Source organism: Sphaeramia orbicularis, chromosome 4, assembly GCF_902148855.1.
Source record: "Sphaeramia orbicularis chromosome 4, fSphaOr1.1, whole genome shotgun sequence".
NCBI lineage: Eukaryota > Metazoa > Chordata > Actinopteri > Kurtiformes > Apogonidae > Sphaeramia > Sphaeramia orbicularis.
The window spans coordinates 59,676,492-59,692,559 of NC_043960.1; the positions used below are offsets into that span (position 1 = coordinate 59,676,492).

At 38.9% G+C, this 16,068-nt stretch overlaps 5 non-coding genes across 5 annotated transcripts; 3 read left to right on the plus strand and 2 right to left on the minus strand.

Annotated features, from left to right (window-relative positions):
• The first annotated feature begins 4,770 nt into the window (after positions 1-4,770).
• Positions 4,771-4,843, plus strand: trnam-cau (transfer RNA methionine (anticodon CAU)). The gene has a single exon. It is a non-coding gene; the product is annotated as a tRNA-Met (tRNA).
• Positions 4,844-5,901: 1,058 nt separating this feature from the next.
• trnam-cau (transfer RNA methionine (anticodon CAU)) lies at positions 5,902-5,974 on the minus strand. The gene has a single exon. It is a non-coding gene; the product is annotated as a tRNA-Met (tRNA).
• A 2,865-nt stretch (positions 5,975-8,839) lies between these two features.
• trnam-cau (transfer RNA methionine (anticodon CAU)) lies at positions 8,840-8,912 on the plus strand. The gene has a single exon. It is a non-coding gene; the product is annotated as a tRNA-Met (tRNA).
• A 906-nt stretch (positions 8,913-9,818) lies between these two features.
• trnam-cau (transfer RNA methionine (anticodon CAU)) lies at positions 9,819-9,891 on the minus strand. Its single transcript has one exon. It is a non-coding gene; the product is annotated as a tRNA-Met (tRNA).
• Positions 9,892-10,907: 1,016 nt separating this feature from the next.
• trnam-cau (transfer RNA methionine (anticodon CAU)) lies at positions 10,908-10,980 on the plus strand. The gene has a single exon. It is a non-coding gene; the product is annotated as a tRNA-Met (tRNA).
• The last annotated feature ends 5,088 nt before the right edge of the window (positions 10,981-16,068 follow it).

Genomic DNA, 16,068 nt, shown 5'->3' on the forward strand with positions numbered 1-16,068 from the left:
AATTTCAGTTTGAACACAGTTGGAACATTTGGTGATAGAACATTAGATCCTGTGGGATCAAATACAAATGTGTTTAGGATTTGTGCAGATTTCTGCTGGAATTCAATTTTTACAGGAAAGAATATTTTAAAAAAGAAACAAAATCAATTTAAAAAAAATGGCCTTTTAAACAGTATCATGAGATATGGTATATTGTATCATGATCCTAGTATTGTGATTTGTATCATATTACCAGATTCTTTCTGATCCACAGCCCTATACAATACTAGGATCACCATACAATATATCATAATATATCATGATACTGTTAAAAAGGCCTTTTTTTTAAATTGATTTTGTTAATTAATAAAAAAACAAAAAAAAATACAAAAAAATCACTAGAGGAAAGAACTAACATTATTTAATAAAGAGTGTTAAATAAAAATGAATAAAATAAAAACAAAAATGAACCTCCACCATATCTGCATTTGATTAAATACCTAAAAATATCCATACAGTACTTTTTAATATTGATGCAGTATTGTGAAATGAAATATCGCGATATTTTGCAGAATCGATATTTTCTTACAGCCACACTGACAGCGGTGAGGTCAGCAGCGTAGAGGTGATTTCAGACTGAGGGGAGGAGCCAGATGGAGGCGGAGTCAGAAAACATTTACATATTAAAGGAGGAAAAGTTCAATCCAGAAATGAGGATGTATTATTATTATTATTATTATCATTATTATTATTATTATCATTATTATTATTATTATAATGATGATGATGACAACGTGTCTTTGGTTCAAACTGACCTGATGTGTTTGGATTCAGTTCAATTTAGACAACGTTTCAAGAAGAAAAACTATAAATAAAATATACAACAAAAAAATTCACATTAGACGCACACGAAGGTAACAGAACTTCTGCAACGAGGCTGAACATGTGACCTCACATGACCTCAGACCACTGGACTGTAGTATGTGGTCTAAACATGTCCACTGTGAACAAAGTGTCTGTGACAGAGGACACGCCCTGTCTGAGGTCATGTGACCTGTGGACATGAGCCTGGTTGGTGCAGTAGGCAGCGCGTCAGTCTCATAATCTGAAGGTGGTGAGTTCCACCCTCACAGGGGGCAGAGGTTTTAGACTGGCTGGATGGTGTTGGTCCTCTGCTCCAGGGTTTCAGACCGGATCTGGGTCACATTTGGACCACATCTGCATCTGAACGCAGCCTTACATTGTCTCGACTGCTGACAGACCTTCAGTCTGAGTGTTGGTATCAGGACCAAGGTTCCAATAGTTTTAGATTTTTCAGTCTAGTTCGGTTTTATTTAGTTTGGACTTTTTTCTCTAATTCAGTTCATTTTAATTTGTTTTTAGAGCAGGTTTGACATTTTTTTTTAATTAGTTTTCATTTTTTTCTAAATGCTTAGTTTTAGTTCAGTTTAGTTTTAGTTTAGTTGTAGTTTAGTTTTAGTTTAATTTAGTTTTAGTTTAGTTCTAGTTTAGTTTTAGTTTAATTTAGTTTCAGTTCAATTTAGTTTTAGTTTAGTTGTAGTTCAGTTGTAGTTTAGTTTTAGTTTAGTTGTAGTTCAGTTGTAGTTTAATTTAGTTTAGTTTAGTTTTAGTTTAGTTTAGTTTAGTTTTAGTTTAATTTAGTTTTAGTTTAGTTCTAGTTTAGTTTTAGTTCAATTTAGTTTTAGTTTAGTTGTAGTTTAGTTTTAGTTTAATTTAGTTTAGTTTAGTTTTAGTTTAATTAGTTTTAGTTTAGTTCTAGTTTAGTTTTAGTTAATTTAGTTTTAGTTCAATTTAGTTTTAGTTCAGTTGTAGTTCAGTTGTACTTTAGTTTTAGTTTAGTTGTAGTTTAGTTACAGTTTAGTTGTAGTTCAGTTGTAGTTTAGTTGTAGTTTAGTTGTAGTTCAGTTGTAGTTTAGGTGTAGTTCAGTTGTACTTTAGTTTTAGTTTCGTTTAAGTTTAGTTGTAGTTTAGTTTTAGTTTAGTTTTAGTTTAGTTGTAGTTTAGTTTTAGTTTAGTTGTGGTTTAGTTGTAGTTCAGTTGTAGTTTAGTTTTAGGTTAGTTTTAGTTTAGTTGTAGTTCAGTTGCAGTTTAGTTGTAGTTCAGTTGTAGTTCAGTTGTAGTTTAGTTGTAGTTCAGTTGTAGTTTAGTTGTAGTTCAGTTGTAGTTCAGTTGTAGTTTAGTTTTAGTTCAGTTGTAGTTTAGTTTTAGTTCAGTTGTAGTTCAGTTGTAGTTTAGGTGTAGTTCAGTTGTACTTTAGTTTTAGTTTAGTTTAAGTTTAGTTGTAGTTTAGTTTTAGTTTAGTTGTAGTTTAGTTATAGTTTAGTTGTAGTTTAGTTGTAGTTTAGTTTTAGTTTAGTTGTGGTTTAGTTGTAGTTTAGTTTTAGGTTAGTTTTAGTTTAGTTTAAGTTTAGTTGTAGTTTAGTTTTAGTTTAGTTGTAGTTCAGTTGTAGTTTAGTTTTAGTTTAGTTTTAGTTTAGTTGTAGTTCAGTTGTAGTTTAGTTGTAGTTTAGTTGTAGTTCAGTTGTAGTTCAGTTGTAGTTTAGTTGTAGTTCAGTTGTAGTTCAGTTGTAGTTTAGTTGTAGTTCAGTTGTAGTTCAGTTGTAGTTTAGTTGTAGTTCAGTTGTAGTTTAGTTGTAGTTTAGTTGTAGTTCAGTTGTAGTTTAGTTCAGTTGTAGTTTAGTTGTAGTTCAGTTGTAGTTCAGTTGTAGTTTAGTTTTAGTTCAGTTGTAGTTTAGTTGTAGTTCAGTTGTAGTTTAGTTTTAGTTCAGTTGTAGTTTAGTTGTAGTTCAGTTGTAGTTTAGTTGTAGTTTAGTTTTAGTTCAGTTGTAGTTCAGTTGTAGTTTAGTTGTAGTTCAGTTGTAGTTTCGTTGTAGTTCAGTTGTAGTTCAGTTGTAGTTTAGTTTTAGTTCAGTTGTAGTTTAGTTGTAGTTCAGTTGTAGTTTAGTTGTAGTTCAGTTGTAGTTTAGTTGTAGTTCAGTTGTAGTTCAGTTGTAGTTCAGTTGTAGTTTAGTTGTAGTTCAGTTTTAGTTCAGTTGTAGTTCAGTTGTAGTTTAGTTGTAGTCTGTTGTAGTTAGTTGTAGTTCAGTTGTAGTTTAGTTGTAGTTCAGTTGTAGTTCAGTTGTAGTTTAGTTGTAGTTCAGTTGGTAGTTTAGTTCAGTTGTAGTTCAGTTGTAGTTTAGTTGTAGTTCAGTTGTAGTTTAGTTGTAGTTCAGTTGTAGTTTAGTTTTCGTTCAGTTGTAGTTCAGTTGTAGTTCGTTGTAGTTCAGTTGTAGTTTCAGTTTGTTAGTTCAGTTGTAGTTCAGTCGTGTAGTTTCAGTTGTAGTTTAGTTGTAGTTCAGTTGTAGTTCAGTTGTAGTTGTAGTTGTAGTTCAGTTGTAGTTCAGTTGTAGTTTCAGTTGTAGTTCAGTTGTAGTTAGTTGTAGTTTCAGTTGTAGTTCAGTTGTAGTTCAGTTGTAGTTCAGTTGTAGTTCAGTTGTAGTTTAGTTGTAGTTCAGTTGTAGTTCAGTTGTAGTTTAGTTGTAGTTTAGTTGTAGTTCAGTTGTAGTTTAGTTGTAGTTCAGTTGTAGTTCAGTTGTAGTTCAGTTGTAGTTCAGTTGTAGTTCAGTGGTCTCTTTTCTCTTCTTCTCTGTGCTCCTATTCAAATCAATCCCAGACAGGACTCTGCTGCTTTAGTCTCCATGTTTCCAGGTAGAGTGGGGACCAGAAGACGACTGGAAACCACAACGTGAACACAAGTGACGGAGCAAAAAGTGTCGTATGGAGACAGCACAGAAAACTGAGAGAGACAAAGAAATCCATTTAACATCAATCTGACATTGACAAAGACCAAAACCAAGGGAATCTGATCCAGAATTTTTCTGTTTTAGTTAGTTTAGTAAACACACAATACAGTTTCAGTTAGTTATGGTTTTTCTTTTAATTCTAGTTTTTATTTATTTCAGTGAATGAAAATGTTTTTACAGTTCTAGTTTTGGTCATTTCATTAGTTTTCATTAACGATAAGAACCTTGGTGAGGACCTGCTCTGAAGATCCAACACACACTCAGCCTCTTCTTCTTCTCCTTCTTCTTCTTTCTCTTCTTCTTCTCTTTTATTTATCTCCTCTCATTTGCACTTTTCTTCACTTCCTGGAGGCGATTCAGCAGCTGGCATGTTTCCATGGCAACAGAGACAAGAGTAAGTGTGTGTGTGTGTGTGAGAGACTGTGTGTGTGACTGTGTGTGTGTGTGTGTGATCTATCATCTTAATAACTTGGACTGGGCTTGTGTGTGTACGTTCTGGTCTGACAGTTGTCGTGGGAACTGGCCTGTGCATGTTTTTTTTGTTGTTGTTTTTTTTTATCTGCTCAAATGGGGACCTGACCTGAGACATGAGGACGTTTGGGTCGGATCTGCTCCCAGAACAGAACCAGAACACTTTGACCCAATAGAACCTGTTTCTGTCTGACTCATGAACACGTGTCGACGCTTTAAACTCCATGCATGAGTGTGGGTCCAGGTGGTTCTGGACCAGGGTCAGGACGGTCTGGGACACTTCAGTGGACCAGGTCCATCAGTACGGTTCTCAGGGTCAACGGGGTTTGTCTGAGGTGTTTGATTGATATGATTTCATAATCCACGCATTTTTCTGCATAAAGTTTAAAGAATATCGCCTGAACTGAACTGAACTGAACTGAACGTGACCTCAGACCACTGGACTGTGGTTTAAGCATGTGGACAGAGGACACGCCCTGTCTGAGGTCATGTGAGGTCATGTGACCTGTAGACATGAGCCTCGTTGGCGCAGTAGGCAGCGCGTCAGTCTCATAATCTGAAGGTCGTGAGTTCAACCCTCACACGGGGCAGAGGTTTTAATCTGATCCTGAACCTTCCCATTTGAATCAGACACAGATTTAGGATCAGTAATAATCTGACAACTGCACAGATCTGATACTGATCAGAGGATTAATGTCAAACAGGTTCAGTGACATCCACTGTTTAACCCTGTGGTGTCCAGGTGAGTATATTAAACACACTTTAACCCTGTGGTGTCCAGGTGAGTATATTAAACACACTTTAACCCTCTGGTGTCCAGGTGAGTATATTAAACACACTTTAACCCTGTGGTGTCCAGGTGAGTATATTAAACACACTTTAACCCTCTGGTGTCCAGGTGAGTATATTAAACACACTTTAACCCACTGCTGTCCAGGTGAGTATATTAAACACATTTTAACCCTCTGGTGTCCAGGTGAGTATATTAAACACACTTTAACCCTGTACTGTCCAGGTGAGTATATTAAACACACTTTAACCCTGCGGTGTCCAGGTGAGTATATTAAACACACTTTAACCCACTGCTGTCCAGGTGAGTATATTAAACACATTTTAACCCTCTGGTGTCCAGGTGAGTATATTAAACACACTTTAACCCTCTGCTGTCCAGGTGAGTATATTAAACACATTTTAACCCTCTGGTGTCCAGGTGAGTATATTAAACACACTTTAACCCTGCGGTGTCCAGGTGAGTATATTAAACACACTTTAACCCTCTGGTGTCCAGGTGAGTATATTAAACACACTTTAACCCTGTGCTGTCCAGGTGAGTATATTAAACACACTTTAACCCTCAGCTGTCCAGGTGAGTATATTAAACACACTTTAACCCTCTGCTGTCCAGGTGAGTATATTAAACACACTTTAACCATGTGGTGTCCAGGTGAGTATATTAAACACACTTTAACCATGTGGTGTCCAGGTGAGTATATTAAACACACTTTAACCCTCTGGTGTCCAGGTGAGTATATTAAACACACTTTAACCCTGCGGTGTCCAGGTGAGTATATTAAACACACTTTTTAAATCCACACATTTGAACTGAATCTGTTAAACGGACTCATTTCCTGGTGACATGTAAAACCTCTGCCCCGTGTGAGGGTTGAACTCACGACCTTCAGATTATGAGACTGACGCGCTGCCTACTGCGCCAACGAGGCTCACGTCCACAGGTCACATGACCTCACATGACCTCAGTCCGTTCACGGTCAGTCTGTCACAGACGTTTTGTCCACACGCTCCAAAAACTGTCTGAGGTCATGTGACCAAACCTCCTGTTCAGCCTGGTTGGCGCAGTAGGCAGCGCGTCAGTCTCATAATCTGAAGGTCGTGAGTTCAACCCTCACATGGGACAGAGGTTTTAAACGTCACCTGGAAATGCAAATTCATCTGTTTATACACAGGGTAATAAACAGAGTTTTATAGAAATGGAAAAGAAACAAGTTAAAAACACACAATTAAAACATAAACAAGAATTAAACTCCAGTAAAAGGTCAGAGGTCAGATAGAACCCTTTCAGATGTTCAGAGGTCAGAGGTCACAGTGCAGGTCTGTCTCACTGTTCCACAGTTTCGCTCATGGAACTGAAACGCAGCTTCACCTGTTTAGTCTTGACTCTGGGACCAGCACAAGACCAGACCCTGAGGTTCTGAGGGTCCCAGATGGTTCCTATGGGAGCAACCTGTCCCAGATGGACTTTGGTTCCAGACCATGGACAGACCTCTACAGGACCACAGCTGGTTTAAAGTCTATTCTCTGAGCCACAGGAGGCCAGCACACAGACCTGGACCAGGACTCATATGGTGGTCCTTCCTGGTTCTAGTCTGTACCCCAGTCACCAGGACCAGGACCCCAGCAGCAGTGTTCTGGTTTAGGGTCCGGTCAGAAGGCCGGTACAGTAGTCTAACCTGGTCCACATAAATGCATGGATCTGACCCAAAGTGTGTTTAATATACTCACCTGGACACCACAGGGTTAAAGTGTGTTTAATATACTCACCTGGACACCAGAGGGTTAAAGTGTGTTTAATATACTCACCTGGACACCACAGGGTTAAAGTGTGTTTAATATACTCACCTGGACACCACAGGGTTAAAGTGTGTTTAATATACTCACCTGGACACCACAGGGTTAAAGTGTGTTTAATATACTCACCTGGACACCAGAGGGTTAAAGTGTGTTTAATATACTCACCTGGACACCAGAGGGTTAAAGTGTGTTTAATATACTCACCTGGGGCCTCATGTATAAAGCGTGTGTATGCGCAAAAACCTGGTGTACGCCCTTTTCCACGCTCACGTTCAGATGTATAAAGAGTGAAATGACTGTTTAAATGTGCGGTCCTCCACACCAAGTCCACAGCTGGCGTACAACCATTGGAGACACTTAGAGGTGACACTGAGAAACTGTTAATAATGTGAAAAAGGTCATTCCTCTGATTGATGGGCACATCAGAGATACACAGAAGAACAAGAAAAGTACTCGGAGAGCGCAGACCTCCGCCAAGACACATCTGCCCCCTCCCCGATCACCACCAACTTCTAATCATTTCTTCCTCGTGCCAGTATCAACATTTCCTGAAAATTTCATCCAAATCTGTCCATAACTTTTTGAGTTATCCTGTTAACAAACAAACACGCATAGCAAAGCGATCACAATACCTCCTGGCGGAGGTAACAATGAACACACCGGCACGTCATCCTACTGCCACAACAGCACATCCACCACCAGAACCAGAACCAACCAGACCAACCCTGGACCCATCAGAGCCAGTCCTGCCCAGGAGGACATTCAGCAACAACCATAAAAGGAGACAAGGACCCAGAATTCACTGGTTGATAAATGCATTTACTGCAGTGTTCATGTCTGTCAGAACATTTATTGGTCGGTCCCAGTCGCTCATTGACTCTTGTGACTCGGGTCAGTTCAGACCCATGTCGGTCGGACGGGCATCAGCAGCAGCTGTTGGACCAGAGGACCAGCTAATGCTGGGGAGTCAACAGAAGCCTCTGTGACAGGAGGAGGATCCTGGGTCTGACTGTCTGCTGTCTCACTGTTGGAAAATAATAATTTGAGTGATTAAACAGGAGTCAGTCTGTGATTTCCTCTTTGATTTCCTGACATGATCACACATGAACCTTTATCTAGTTTATCTGTGATCAGACTGTGGATGACCTGTAGAATGAACTCATGTGACTGACACTAACACTAAATACATATTTATCTTGGGGATGATCCACGTCAGTCCTGTGACAAAAGTGTCACAATAGCGGCGAGTCTCCGCTCAAACAGTCTCAGTTCGTTTCTTTTCTCCTTCCGCCTGTTTTGGTCTCCACTTCGTGTCCTCCTTGACGTCATCATGTGATCATGCAGAGAGGGGAATCCCACCTGCAGACCCCGTTTATACTAATTTGCATATTTAAATAGGGCGTGGAGAGGGAGGAGTCAGGTAGTCAAACATATGCACTGAATTCCAGCTGATTAGGATGAATAAAGGAAATGTACTTGGATTCAGGCGTACGCTCAGTTTTATACATCTGGATTTTTTTGTGCGTACAGACTTTTTGGGATTTAAGCGTACGCCAGGTTTCAGTATGAAATCCACACAAGTCTGTATACATGAGGCCCCTGGACACCACAGGGCTAAAGTGTGTTTATTATACTCACCTGAAAGGGTTCTATCTGACCTCTGACCTTTTACTGGAGTTTAATTCTTGTTTATGTTTTAATTGTGTGTTTTTAACTTGTTTCTTTTCCATTTCTATAAAACTCTGTTTATTACCCTGTGTATAAACAGATGAATTTGCATTTCCAGGTGACGTTTAAAACCTCTGTCCCATGTGAGGGTTGAACTCACGACCTTCAGATTATGAGACTGACGCGCTGCCTACTGCGCCAACCAGGCTGAACAGGAGGTTTGGTCACATGACCTCAGACAGTTTTTGGAGCGTGTGGACAAAACGTCTGTGACAGACTGACCGTGAACGGACTGAGGTCATGTGAGGTCATGTGACCTGTGGACGTGAGCCTCGTTGGCGCAGTAGGCAGCGCGTCAGTCTCATAATCTGAAGGTCGTGAGTTCAACCCTCACACGGGGCAGAGGTTTTACATGTCACCAGGAAATGAGTCCGTTTAACAGATTCAGTTCAAATGTGTGGATTTAAAAAGTGTGTTTAATATACTCACCTGGACACCGCAGGGTTAAAGTGTGTTTAATATACTCACCTGGACACCAGAGGGTTAAAGTGTGTTTAATATACTCACCTGGACACCAGAGGGTTAAAGTGTGTTTAATATACTCACCTGGACACCACAGGGTTAAAGTGTGTTTAATATACTCACCTGGACAGCAGAGGGTTAAAGTGTGTTTAATATACTCACCTGGACACCACAGGGTTAAAGTGTGTTTAATATACTCACCTGGACAGCACAGGGTTAAAGTGTGTTTAATATACTCACCTGGACACCAGAGGGTTAAAGTGTGTTTAATATACTCACCTGGACACCACAGGGTTAAAGTGTGTTTAATATACTCACCTGGACACCACAGGGTTAAAGTGTGTTTAATATACTCACCTGGACAGCACAGGGTTAAAGTGTGTTTAATATACTCACCTGGACACCACAGGGTTAAAGTGTGTTTAATATACTCACCTGGACAGCACAGGGTTAAAGTGTGTTTAATATACTCACCTGGACACCAGAGGGTTAAAGTGTGTTTAATATACTCACCTGGACACCACAGGGTTAAACAGTGGATGTCACTGAACCTGTTTGACGTTAATCCTCTGATCAGTATCAGATCTGTGCAGTTATCAGATTATTATTGATCCTAAATCTGTGTTTGATTCAAATGAGAATGGGATCCCTCAGGGCTCCGTCTTAGACCCCTTCATTTCTATATTTTCAGATGTGGGTCTACTGATGGACCTGATGACATGCACAGTGTGTTGAAGTGTTCATCTGGAGACTGAAGGTTCAGGATCTGGATCAGATTAAAACCTCTGCCCCGTGTGAGGGTTGAACTCACGACCTTCAGATTATGAGACTGACGCGCTGCCTACTGCGCCAACGAGGCTCACGTCCACAGGTCACATGACCTCACATGACCTCAGTCCGTTCACGGTCAGTCTGTCACAGACGTTTTGTCCACACGCTCCAAAAACTGTGGTGAGTTCAACCCTCACACGGGGCAGAGGTTTTAATCTGATCATAGATCATGTCTTTGATAAATGAACCCTTCATCGGTGTCATTAGTGTCTGTGGTCCCTCTGTCCTAAACTGTCCCATATGTCCATAAATGTGTTCCAAACACTGGTGTGGACTGTTGGTGGTCCACTCAGTCCCTGCTGGGCGGAGGAGGTTCTTTGTTCTGCTAGATGTCAGTGTCAGTCCTACCACAAACAGGAACACACATCTGGGTTGGTTTGAATCCAGAATGCTCGTTACCACGCAAAAAAAATAATCTTGAATTAAGCAAAAATAATCTTGAATTAAGCAAAAATAATCTTGACTGAATCAGTGCTAGACTGTAGAATGCTGGTTCCTCCTCTGTCTGCTCCTAAATTCTAAATTCTTCTGTGCTTTCCTGTTGTGTACACACACACACACACACACACGTTCTTCTTCTCTTGTTCGAACATCCATCCACATCTGTTTGTTTGGGTCATGTGACTCTAGTTGGACTCAAAGCTCTTTCCAGTACAGTTTTGGATCAAATACCAATTTAACTACAACACCTTTGCAGTTTTCCATTAGATACATGTTTATGTGTCAGTTATATTCCTGTAATTTGCGGGTCAGTGAAAAAGGTTCTAGTGTTCTTGACCCAAAGTCCAACTGAAGCTGAAGCTGATGAGGCTGTTTCTGAACAAACGACCTGAACCATCAGACAGACAGGACCACTGGGTCTGGTTCAGATCCTCTGCAAACAGGTTGGTTTTTCTTTGGCTTTAACTCTGTTTTAGAGGTGGACCACAGGTCACATGACCTCAGAGGTTGGCCACAAACATGGTCAATGTGGACAAAACGTCTGTGACAGACTGACCGTGAACGGACTGAGGTCATGTGAGGTCATGTGACCTGTGGACGTGAGCCTCGTTGGCGCAGTAGGCAGCGCGTCAGTCTCATAATCTGAAGGTCGTGAGTTCAACCCTCACACGGGGCAGAGGTTTTAATCTGGTTTGTTGAAAACACTTCTATTTATGAATGAAACAATTATTGTAATTTAATGCAGATTTCTTCAACAACTAGTGTCATTTAGCTGCATTAGCAGATGTTAGCATTAATATGTACTGTATTCTATGGTCTTTCTGCTAGCCGCTAATTAGCTCAGGTAGCTGTTATTAGTGTGTTTGTATGTTTATACTGGAAATGACCAGATGCGGGCGGGGTTTATGATGACACTGGTAGTGAATGTGGGCGGGGTTTATGATGACACTGATAGTGGATGTGGGCGGGGTTTATGATGACACTGGTCGTGGATGTGGGCGGGGTTTATTATGACACTGGTAGTGGATGTGAAAAACAGTATTACTCCGGCAGCAGATGTGCTGAAAAAATACTGTTAAACAGAAAATAACCATCTCATAAAAATACGGTTATTTTCCATAATTGAAATACATTTTTTTGCCTGAATTTTACATGGGATTTTGCATATTTTTTGACTTTTTAATGTTTAATAAGGAATATTTTCATGTATTAAAACAATCCAATTCCCTATAAATATATATATAAATAATTTTCAGTGAGACTCAGTTGTCCAATCCACTGATAAAAACTGTATTTGGACAGTTTATCAGTGCTTATACATGTTATACATTCACAAAAATACATTTATTCAACAGTTTTGTTGTGAAACCTCCTGTAATTACACAAGATATTTGTCAATTAACAAAAGTCTGGTTCAACTGACAGAACTAATACTTCTGTTACGGTTAACTGTCAGTAATTTTATCTGGTTTTGTTTTTTTTTTTTACAGTATTAAACTCTAAATTAATAGTTTAGTCTCATAAATAGAAAAGAAATATTTGTGAAATAATGATACATTTGCAAATGTATTTGAACTGCATTTTTCTGTGGAAAAAATTTCTTTTAAAAAAATGGAAATTTTTTTGGTTATTCAGTTACAGTTTTTCATGTTCTTTTCCATTTGACGTAAAATCAGTCTGTTTTTGTCATTTCATTGATATTTTCCTGTATCTGAAAAATACAGGAAAAATATGTAACATAAACAGAGAAAATTCTGTTAAATTACAGATTTTTTATAGTGTATAATATAAAACTCTATTCTGACAGTAGTCCTTATTGTTTTGGATCCCAGACCCCTGTTAGAACAGAACTGGGTCCACAGACTTTGTTCATTTATGAGTTAAATATGATCAGCACTGTAAAAAAAAAAATCTGTAATTTAACAGAATTTTCACTGTTTATTTTAGAGATTTTTCCTGTATTTTTCAGATACAGGAAAACATCAATGAAATGACAAAAACAGACTGTGATTTTACATGTCAAATGGAAAATTACACGAAAAAACTGTAACTGTGAAGAACCATAAAATTTCCATTTTTTTTTAAAGAATTTGTTTCTTTTTTTTCACAGAAAAATACAGTTAAAATACATTTGCAAATGTATCATAATTTCAGAAATATTTCTTTTCTATTTATGAGATTAAACTGTTAATTTAAAGTTTAATACTGTAAAAATAAATAAATAAATAAAACCAGATAAAATTACTGACAATTAACCGTAACAGAAGTATTAGTTCTGTCAGTTGAACCAGACTTGTTTGTTAATTGACAAATATCTTGTGTAATTACAGGAGGTTTCACAACAAAAATGTTGAATAAATGTATTTTTGTGAATGTATAACATGTATACAGGGTGGGGAAGCAAAATGTACAATATTTTGAGGCAGGGATTGAAAGACAGTGTATGACCAATTAGTTTATTGAAAGTCATGAGAATTTATTTGCCACAAGAAAATGTCCATAATAGAAAATGTTTTTATTCTATGTGTCCTCCTTCTTTCTCAATAACTGCCTTCACACGCTTCCTGAAACTTGCGCAAGTGTTCCTCAAATATTGGGGTGACAACTTCTCCCATTCTTCTTTAATAGTATCTTTAAGAAAGTCCACATTGCTGTGTCATGTTCTATTGGTAGCATGTTCTAAAACGCCCCAAACAGCAGAATCCAGAGGGTTTAGATCTGGGCTGGAAGGCGGACATAAACATGATTCCCAAAAATTGCTGAAGTTGGATTTGCAGAAATCTTGTATTTTTCTAGCTGTGTGGGCTGGAGCACCATCCTGTGTCCAAACATAATTTCCATCTGGGTAGTTTGCTTTAAGCCATGGCAATACCTGGTATCTGGATGGATTTGGTTGGATCCTTTAGGATTTTGGATTTGAGAGCTTTAATAAAAGCTTTGGTACGGTTTTTGTTGCTTCCTCCACTTCCAGACTTCCTGGTAATAGTTTTGCTCATAGTCATTCTCTTCTTTCCATTATAAACAGTCTTTATGGACACTCCAACTATTTTGGAAATCTCTGTAGCGTTCGACATCACGCAGCAGTCTATCGTGCCAGTTACCAATCGTGGCTCATTAGCAATAGGCTAATATTCACGGGAGAAAAGAAACACAGACCGCCATTCATTTTGGTCAGGGAAAACTCACAGACCGTTTTTTCTGCGCATGCTCATAACAACATTCCAGTTACGCAGGTGAACGCGCTTTTGTGTGACATCATCACGCACGCTATTTTAACATGGCTTTGTAACCATATTAACAGAATATGCTTAACACTCCCACTCAAAGACATGTTTATAGCTCTCTATACTGGTAAATAAAAATAAAGTACATATTTCCAAAAATGAAACATTTGGTATACTGGCAGTGTTCTGAAAACCTCAAAAAAAATTACATGTGACAGTTCACATTCCTCTCCAAAATGTACTTACATACGTCAGTTCCTATTATTCTCCAAACAAATATCCCTTGAACCTCTCAAATTTTGTTTTTGTCACTGGTTTGGTACAGACATCTGCTACCATATTCACAGTAGGGCAGTATTCTATGAAATTTTCCCTTCTCTGTGCAGACCGTACAAAGTGGTATTTTATATCCACATGTTTGCTTCTTTGCCTGCATACTGGGTTCTTAGACAAAGCTATCGCCCCCTGGTTGTCTTCATATATCTTGACAGGTACATGTTGATTACTACTATCTATCCCTTTCAGCAGTTGTACAAGGTACATACTCTCGAGTAGTGGCTGCTAGTGCCATGTATTCGGCTTCGCAGGTGGATAATGCCACCGTAGGCTGTTTTCTACTCTTCCATGATATGACTGGACCATTTTGAGTTAAACTGAAACAGTACCCAGTTGTGCTTCTTCTATCATTTTTATCAGCTGCCCAATCAGCATCACTATATCCCTCAAGCTGTAGGTTTTTCTGACATTTTTGATAATGTAATTCTTGATCTACGGTACCCTTTAAGTACCTCAGTAAGTGTTTTGCTGCAAGCCAATGCTGCTGCTTTGGTTCTGTTAGGTGCTGTGACAGTTTTCCAACAATCCAGCTCAGGTCAGGTCTTGTACATGTCATAATATAAATCAAGCTACCAATTATCTCTCTATATCCTGTTGGATCAATAATCTCACCCTCATTGTCAAAATTCAACTTTTGCTCACATGGGGTGGATCTTGGTTTACATTCAGACATTCCGAATTTTGTCAACATCTTCTCTATGTGTCTCTTTTGAGTCATTTTGATCTCTCCATCACTATGACTAAAATCAATACCTAGGAAGTGTTTAAGTGGACCCATATCTTTCATCTTAAACCTTTTCTTCAACATTTCTTTTACCTCGCTGAGTAAGGTGTTGTTACTTGCTGCTATGATTAAGTCATCAACCCATACTAATAGTATGACTTTCTCATTCTCAGATTCTCTGGTATAAACACAATGATCAGCATCATTTTGTACAAAACCATTCTTTGTAAGGTGATCATGTAGTAAAATATTCCAGTTACGTCCGGACTGTTTTAAACCATACAATGATTTGTTGAGTTTACACACTAAGTGTTCTCCTGTTTCTGATTTGATCTCAAAACCTTCCGGTTGTTCCATATATACCTCACAGTCCATCGGAGCATGGAGGTAAGCAGTCTTCACATCCATTTGATGTAGGGTAAGATCCTCCTGTACAGCCACCTGCATCAACGCTCGGACAGAGGTCATGTTAGCTGTTGGTGAAAAAGTCTCTTTATAGTCAATCCCTTCCACTTGACCATACCCTTTGCCACATATCTGGCTTTACAAGTCTCAGATCCATCTGGGCCCTCTTTCACTGCATACACCCAGCGACCCTCCCACTGCTTGTTTGCCTTTTGGCAGTGGGGTCAAAATGAAAGTGTCATTCTCTGTCAAAGAGTTCATCTCCTCTTTCATTGCATCAGTCCACATTTTGATTTTTTTAGAGCTCATAGCCTCTCTGAATGTTTTAGGTACATCATAAGTCACTCTGTAGAAATAATCTACATTTTCCATTACATCATTACACTCAACTTTGCACTGATACTCATTTAAGTATTCTGGAGCCTTTCTCTGCCTCATTGGATATCTCCTTTCTTCTTGTTCTCTCTGAGTACTATCTACATGGGATGGACCCTGTCTCAGTAGTTTCTCCAACACTGGACCCTTGACCCTCTTTGGGCTCTCTTTGGCCCTGATAAATCATCTTCTGTGGTGTATTTCCATAAACTTCAATGTTGTCCCCCATGTCACAATCTGTCTGAGTCTGGCTATCTGCACTACCTTTGGTGATGAATTTTACCAGCCTATGTTTTAGGACTCTTCCTGTCTCAGGATAATACACATTGTATGCCGGACTATATTTATCATAGCCCACAAAGATCCCCTTTTCACATCTAGAATCCAGCTTCTTCTTGTCCTGCTTATAAACGTAGCATTCAGAACCAAATATGTTCATGTTAGATAGGTTAGGTGTTTTTCCTGTGAAAACATGGTAAGGTGTCTGCTCTAGTCACCTACTGTAACATCTGTTGCGGATTTGAGCTGTTGTCCTGTACAGCATAGGTCCATAATTGTTTTGGGAGGTTGCTCTCCAATAGCATACATCTCGCCATCTCAAATAAGGTTCTCCAACCTCTCTCTGCAGTTCCATTCTGATGGGGTGAGTAGGGCGCACTTGTCTCGTGCCTTATCCCGTTACTCCTAAGTAAAATCTGGA